This window comes from Humulus lupulus, chromosome X, assembly GCF_963169125.1.
Source record: "Humulus lupulus chromosome X, drHumLupu1.1, whole genome shotgun sequence".
Lineage (NCBI taxonomy): Eukaryota > Viridiplantae > Streptophyta > Magnoliopsida > Rosales > Cannabaceae > Humulus > Humulus lupulus.
In genome coordinates, this window is record NC_084802.1 from 136,008,512 (window position 1) to 136,016,975 (window position 8,464).

Below are 8,464 nucleotides of genomic sequence, written 5' to 3' on the forward strand. Positions count from 1 at the left end.
TAAAACTAATTGTTTATTATCCTAGATAAAATCGGGCAGCATTTCCCCTATAATAGTGACCTAACCATCTGCATGTGAATAGCAAAACAAACAATTCAAACAACACACAATAAGTTTATTCCTTATAGCTCCGCAGCACACAGTAAAATTTATCAGAACCTACTTCACTAATACACACAAGTTCTCAACCTTCCGTTATCACCGCAGCACACAATTTTAATCTCAGAACCTACTTCACTATGGATGAATATTTAAGATATTCAAACTCCTCTAACATTTGTTTAATAATATTAAAAGTAGAAGTAAGAGAATATATATGTACCTCTTGCAATCTTTAATCCAAAAGCTAGCAAAGTTACTTCACTTAGTAATCAAATTCGCTATTAAATCCACAAACCAATAAAATTAAATTAATAAATAATAAATAAAATATCACTAAATATCTAGCAATATATAACGTATTATTGTAATTTTAGAAACTTAATTACCTCAAATGTGTGATTGATATTGGAATTTTGATGCAAAATACTCTCTAAAATCTCACCACAAAAATCACAACCTATGAAATTAAATTAATTAATATGTTAAACATTACTAAACAAATATCACTAAATATCTAATAATAGTAAATGATATTGGTAAACAAATAAAAAAAATCCCAATGTGCCGCTAATTATAACTTCAACAAAAAATCAATATAAAATTTCATAACCTAAAAACTTAATAATAAACAAAAACATAAAAATTTTAATATATTTCTATTTTATAAATTATTTAATAAATTTATTTTAACATAACTATATATATAACAAAATAGTTACAATTTAAAAAAAAATTCAAATATACAAAAATATATCTAAATTTCGAAATAAAAATTGATAAAAATTTAAAAAAATCATGAACATATATACTCTAATGAAATATATACAATGTGATAGGTTAAATTAAAAAAAAAACTAAAAATTCATAAATCCCTAAAAACTTCCATTGAAAAACCACAAAAACATACAATGTATATAAAAAAATGCATAAAAATGTAAAACTAACACAAAATCATGTATATTACTCATCCTAATGCAAAACCTATAATTTATTTGCAAAATAATTAACTAAAAATCAAGAAAATAAAAAAAAACTTACCTTAGAACCCTAAAAACGCAGCCCCAAATCGCCCAATTCTTCTCTCTGGTTTGCTCTCGGGTTCGTGTGAGGAAGAAGAAGGCTGGTAGTGATTTATAAGTGGAGACATCCAACGTCTCCCACTGGGAGACGTGGGACACGTGGCACGTCTCCCAGTGGGAGACGTTGGATGTGCTCCCATGCACATCCAACGTCTCCCATTGGGAGACGTGCCACGTGTCCCACGTCTCCCAGTGGGAGACGTTGGATGTACCCATAAATCACTACCAGCCTATTTCCAACGTCTTCCACTATTTTTAATGTCTTCCAATTGTAACCATTAATATGCACTTTCAATGTCTTACACCATTAGCCATTTAAAATCCCTTCTAATTTTTAATGTCTTACACCAATGGTGTAAGACATTGTAGGGAGTCATTGAAAGTAGAATTTGTTGTAGTGTTTAGGGTACAACATATGTCATTAATCTAAAATAATGGGTTACTCTCACAAATTTTATCTAGGATTTTGAGAAGATTAGTTAATCTTGACCAAACTAGTGGTTGTTCGTAATTTAAAAAAGAAATTAGTTGGTTTTATGTTTTCACTTATGTATTTAAGAATTGTCTCAAAATTAATTTGAGATTAGTCTGACCTAACCTAAGGCTGGTCCATTAAGTTTCAAATTAATTTGAGATTATGTGTTATTTAAATTTGTTGCATTCATGCATCATATTTACTATTGCAAAAATTTATTGATATTCAACAATTATTAATAACTCAAACCATATTTCTGCTTTACTTACAAATGAAAAACTCACTGGTGATAATTATATGAAATGTAAATCAAACATGAACATTGTGTTGATTTGGGAGAACCACAAGTTTGTCTTTACTGAAGAATGTCCTGACGTCCCTGTTGGCATTGATCCAAAAACTATAGGGAGAAGTATGATGCTTGGATTTTATCCATCAATAAGGCTAAATGCTACATGCTTGCCAGTATGAGTGATGTACTGAGAAAGAAACTTGAAGACATGGAGACTGCATATGAATTATGGGAGTCACTTCAAATCAAGTTTGGACAACATTCCAATAAATGTAGACATGAGGCTACTATAGCCTATATGAACATGAAAATGAAGAAAGAAGTTTCTGTCAGAGAACATGTAGCATCCCAAATTAGCAATTAAGGCTTAGGGCCTTGATTAGCGTGCCTGGAGGGCAATAATTGATTTATTATGTTAATATGTGAATTTGACGAGTATGTGATTAGAAATGCATGTTTATGTGAATTAAATATGCATGTGGGCCCCATTTTGTTTTTAGGGGCTTATTTGTAATTTTAGCCTGTTAAAGGCATAAATACAATATTTGTATATTTTGCGAATGTTACCAAGTGTGAGTGGTGATATATTTGTGATGTACGATCTGAGGCAGTCTTAGGGAGCAGTTTATCTAGAAAGTCCCAACGGGGTCAAATACCCGGCTTGAGAGGAGCCTAGGGGTATTTTGGGTATATAATATGTGTTTGGAATTTACTAAGTAACGGATAATGATTTGGTAGTTATTTGGATATGTTGGAACTTAACGGGGATTTATAGGAACACTCAGGGAATTAGCAAGATTTGGTAAATGACTAAATTACCCTTGGTGGAATTCAAGGACTTAGATTAACTTAAGGGGGGCAATCTTGACCTTTTGGCAAGTGGATATACTCAGTTGGGAGCTGGGACTCTAGAAACAGTTAGACAAAAACAGAGGATAGGCAGGAAAAGAATCAAAATTTCTCTCAGCTTTCTCTCCCATTCGGTTTTCTCTCTCTCTCTCTCTCTCCATAGTGCTTGATTTTGGAAGACTTTTGGCCAAAATTCAATGGTTCAAGGGTAAGCTTTCAACTCACTTCTCTGTTGAATATATTATGGAAGTGTTGTATTAGTAAGCTGAATTTATGTTTTTCTTGGTGGATTTTACGATGAAGTTTTGTGAAGCTTAAGCTTAGGAATCTGATCATTTAATCATGGAGATAGATTTGAAAGCAGATCAGGGTCGAATTCCTACTCAAGGTTTAAGTTTTTGTGGAATTTAAAGCACTAAGTGATTTGAGAAAGGATGGATGTTTGAGTTTGTTTCTGATGTTTATGTGCTGTGATATTGTTTATTTGGAGTTTTGGGTTGAATTGGTATATGGGTAATGATTTGGGTAAGTTTTGGCTCGGGAAAAATGGTGGGGAAAACCTAGTATTCTGGGTTCAAATATGAGCACTGTGGCCCTGGTCTTCTATGCCGCGGCGCTCGGACAAATCAGGATAGGGAGCCTCTGCTGGGCGCCGCGGCACTAGGCCATTTACAGGGTCTTGGATTTAGTGTTTTTACGGCTTTGGCCTAGGGGGCTTGGGGGACCTTTTGCCACTTTGTGTGGAGAAACAGGAGGTCCCGAGAGCACGAGATTTGTTTCAGAGTACAACTTTGGATCGATTAGTAACGAGAACATTACTTGTGTGTTGTGACTAGGTTTTCAGCGATGCTCGGATTAGAGTATTGTGCTCGGGATTTTGGCGCTCGGGATCGCTTTAGATTGTCAACTCGGGACACCAAGTAAGAGAATTGTTTGTATCTGTAGTGCTATGTGGTGTGTTGTACTTTATGTATTATTTATGTTTATTATGTCATACATGTGGTTTTGACTAATCGGCAAGATCTAGGAGTGGCAAAAGGTTGGAGAGGCAAGAGCTGAGACTGGCAAGAGCCGGGAGATGCAAAAGCAGGGAGTGGCAAGAGCCAGGAGCAGCAATAGCTGGGAGAGGCAAGAGCTGGGAGCCGCTAAAGCTAGGAGAGGTAAAATTCGGGAGTGGCAAGGGGCCGGGATCGACGTTAAGCATATTGAATGCTGGCCACTAGGGCAAGACCCTCAAGGGTGCTGTACACATCCGTTCAGCTGGGATGGCAAACTTGGTGCCCAGTACGCACCCCGATCTGTGAAGGTCACTGTTGTAGTAATGAGCTGTTGTGGTAATATAAGTTGTATTATTATGTTAACGTGTTATCTTATTGTATTGAGTTACTGTACTGTCGTGTTATGGTATTGATTTTTTAATGTACAGCTCTGCTATTGGGTTGTTATGCCATTGTGCTTTTGAGTTGTTCTACTACTATGTCGTTGTGCATTCTAATAGGATATAGTATCTGTTTGTTGATGTAATTAAATATATTTCGTGAAGATATATTGTTATTATTTGTTGTTGCTTGAAGTTCTCTTGCTGGGCCTCGGCTCACGGGTGCTCTGTGGTGCAGGTAAGAGCAAGGAATTGTGTCGAACAACCTTGAGTTTGAGGGCAAGGAGCGGTGTGTACATGTTTGGCCTACCTAGCCACCACGACTGGGGTTATTTTAAGGAACACATGGTAAACGTTCGATTTTGTCCCTTAGGTCAACTATATTGTACCTTTGGATTGTAAATGTATTTCAAAACAGTGTTTTGGGATCCCAATGTAATATTTTTATGAATTTCAATAAAAAGACCAAAACTCTTTGTACTTAATGTTTATTAAATGTGTCTTTATTCTTATCCAAACACACTTTTAACCCAAAACCTTGATTAGTGAGCTAATAGAACATTTATAAACCACTTGCTAACTACTTTAACGAAGTAGGGCATTACAACTTGGTAACAGAGCATGCCAAGGTTTATGGTTCTTGGAGATGGACTGAACATGTACACTCACTGCCAGAGACAAGCTCGACTTAGGGTTGGTATTAAATGCAATATTTCTTTAACTGCTTATGTGAGTTGCCTTATCGTCTAGAATAGGGAGCACGATGAATATGTATGTGTTTTGTGGGAACGGGGTCTGATGATTTATGCGTGAGCATTATGATTTTTTATTGTAGTATGTGTATTATATGGCTATTGTGTTGATTGGTCTTGCTATGGTTTAGCGTTGTATAAGAGTATAAGGGCTGGTAGGCTAGATTTTTTGCTGTAGATAGATTTGGAAGTTTTATATTTGGGGCAGTCAATTGGATTAGGTAGTGTGGATAATGGCAGTTGAGGCCATTTGAGATCCTGGAGAGGATTGTTCAGGTGGCTAATAGACTAGCCTTGCCTCCGGCGATGTCAGCCGTGCATAATGTATTTCATGTTTCAGCTCTTCGGAGGTATGTATTTGATGTGAATCATATTTTGTGCTATGAAGATCTGGAGCTTGAGCTAGATCTCTCCTTTGAGGAGCAGCCAGTTCAGATACTTGACAGAAAGGATAAGGTCCTTAGGAATAAGACGATACCTTTGGTTAAGGTATTGTGGAGGAACAACAAGGTCGAAGAAGCGACTTGGGAGCTGGAGTCAGATATGCTGAGTCAGTATCCCAAGCTGTTCAGGTAAATTTCGAGGATGAAATTTCTGTAAGGAGGGGATAGTTATAATGCCCCGAAATCCCTAATGTGGTTTAATGGCTGGATTAGTAGGCCGGGAGGGCCATAACTGTTTAATTATGCCATTAAATGATAATATGCATGTTTATGTGAATTATATTATAATATGATGTTAAATGCATGCATGTGGGTCAACATTTCATGACAGGAGTATTTTGGTAATTTGGCCCGTTGAGGGCATAATTGTATATTTGTATGCATGCTGGTGATATATTGTTGAGGCCACATTATAATGTGGATTTTTTTGAGCTATTCAGCATGAGACGATCTTTGAATATTAAGTAGCGGTTTAGTCATAACTGGATTAAGTTCGAGGCTCGGGGTGAGTCTCGGGATGTTTTAATGATTAGAGCATTGTCGGGAATAAAAGGGTAACGGGTATGAATTATTGGTATTTGAGAATATCGAGAATAGCGAGAATTGGAGAGCGTTAATTATGATTAACAAAATAGGTGAAAGATGACGATTTTACCCTTGGGGAGACTTTAGAAGCTTTAAATGACCTAGGGGCCTTAGGGTCATTTGGCTTAAGATATATATGATTTTGGTTGGCTTTAGAAACATACAGAACAAAAATAGAGCAAGGCTTCTTCTTCCCGTACATCACCCTCCCTCTATCTTCCTTTGAAGCTTTTGGTCCCAAATTGAAGAATCATGCTAGGAAATCAAAGCTTGGAGGTTATAGACTTAGTTCATCTATTAAGGAGGATTCAAAACCAGCTGGAGGTAAGAAATTTTCCATGAATTCCAAATATTACTCTGTTTTTCTTTTAGTTTTCAGCCTATAGATTTTGATGTGGATAGTTGGAATCAATGGGAGTTTTTGTGTAAAATTGATTGGGTTTTGGTGAGGGGGTGATGTAGATGAAGTTTAGGGGTTGAATTTGATGTTTTGGTTAGGTTTGGGATTGGTTTGGAAGGTTGGTTTCAAGGGGAATCGCAAGGAGGGGAAATTGTAGGAGTTGCTGGTCTGAAGTTGGCCCCCCAGTGCCAGTCCTAGCGCCCCAGTGCTATGCAGGACGGAGAATGGACCTCTTTGTTTCTGGGGCAACGCCCCAGCGCTGGTTGGCAGCGCCTAGGCACTAGGTCAGTTTCAGGGAATGTTATTTTTAGGGCTCGGGATGGTTTTTAAGTAGATTGGGGGTTGGTTCCTTTACCCTTTTTGAGTAGATTGGGAGTCCCAAGAATGAGGGATTGATCCCGGGAGTGTGGTTTAGATTGTGAACCATTCGTTGACTTACTTTCTTAATGGTTTCTAATTGGTTATGATTAGGTAACCGCTAAGGAATCTAAAGGTTGATTGTTCTCAAGGGTCGTTCTTATATTATTTCTCGCTCGAACCAGAGGTAAGAAAACTGCACCCCAAATGTGACTTGCATGGTTATTCATGAGGCATGTTGAGTGTATAAATGTGGACATGGACTGATTATTGAATGCTTAGCAAATCTTGCTCACTTGTGCATGGTACTGACTAATTAGTCAGAATTGGCAAAGGTGTCAGTATCAACTGTGAAGCTGGACTTATTAGTCAAGTTCGGCAGTGGTACTCGGCACTGGTCACACAGTGCTGACTTATAAGTCAGGATGGACTTAGCGTGTTTAACGGAAGCCAATAAAGATTAGATCTAATTGACATCTTCATTAAATGACTCAGAAGAGCATTAATTCCAGACCGACCTCAAGTTCGATGAAAACTAAAAGCGCTTGTGTGACCTACCCATCAGTCACTCATCTGTTAAGTTAGAGACTTACCATCAGTCTCTCATCTACTTAAGCTAGTGACTTACCCAGCAGTCACTCATCTGTTAAGACCAGTGACTTACCCAGCAGTCACTCATCTACTTAAATTAGTTACTCGCTTGTCGGTCACTCAGTATGGTTTACCAGAACCTTAAGTGTTGAATCACTCATCTGTTTAAGAGCTATAAGCTTTGTGTGATTATAATAATAATCAGTTGTTAATATCTATATGCATTACTGTGTTTTCTTGCTGGGCCTTGGCTCATGGGTGCTATGTGGTGCAGGTAAAGGGAAAGAAAAGCTCACCCAGCCTTGAGTGGAGAGCTTAGGTGGTGATGTGTACATATGCGGCCGCTTGACCCCCACGGCCAAGGAGTTCTCAGAGGAACTAGGGGGTTTACCCTATTTTTTCCGCTTAGGTCGGCGGGTTTGTAAATTTGAAACAGTAATGACCATTTTGAGTTGTAAATAACTTATAAAAGATTATATGGGCCCATGAACAGTTTTATGTACTTAATAAAATATATCCTTTCCTTTTATTGGTTTTCCACCTTAGCCTGTTAATAACACTTAGAAGCACGTTTTAACCAAAGGACTCGGGTAGCGAGTCAAATTTCCAGTTCACCGTAACTATTCTGGAGTAACCAGGGCGTTACAACAGAAGTGTTTACCTCCAATCTCTGAGGGAGGTTTGGACCCATTTATAATTGAACAGTGGACGAGCATTATTAGCCTCGTGTACAGCTATATAGGAGTGAAAGGCAATGATGGAGTGGATTGTGCCACATACGTGTTGCGGGAGGATGCCCGAACGTGGTGGGAAGTTATATCCCAGACTCAGAATATTGTCATGGTGGGTTGGAAGGAAACTCAGACAATGGTTCAATGAGAGACACTACGGTGACGTAGTTTGAGTTCGAAGGATCGATGATTTTGTGAACTCGGTTTAGAGCATGACAGTGACAGAGTATGTTAGTGAGCTTTGTAGATCGGCCAAATCTGTGTTTTGTTTGGTACCAACGGATGTGACCCAGAAGGAGCGATCCACTCGAGGATTAAACCCTGGGATGGCCAGAGTGTTAGGATCACTATAGTGTAGGAGATTGTTACCTACGCTTGGGCAGTAGGGAGGGCCCTGATTATAGAGGACGCAGGAGTCGAGACATGAAGT

The 8,464-nt window shown here is 38.0% G+C and overlaps 1 long non-coding RNA gene across 1 annotated transcript; it reads right to left on the bottom strand.

The window, feature by feature from the left end:
- Positions 1–312: 312 nt before the first annotated feature.
- On the bottom strand, positions 313–1,271 carry LOC133807194 (uncharacterized). Its single transcript, XR_009879218.1, has 3 exons — positions 1,141–1,271; positions 489–559; positions 313–380 (listed from the first exon to the last, which is right to left on the bottom strand). It is a non-coding gene; the product is annotated as an uncharacterized LOC133807194 (long non-coding RNA).
- Positions 1,272–8,464: the final 7,193 nt, after the last annotated feature.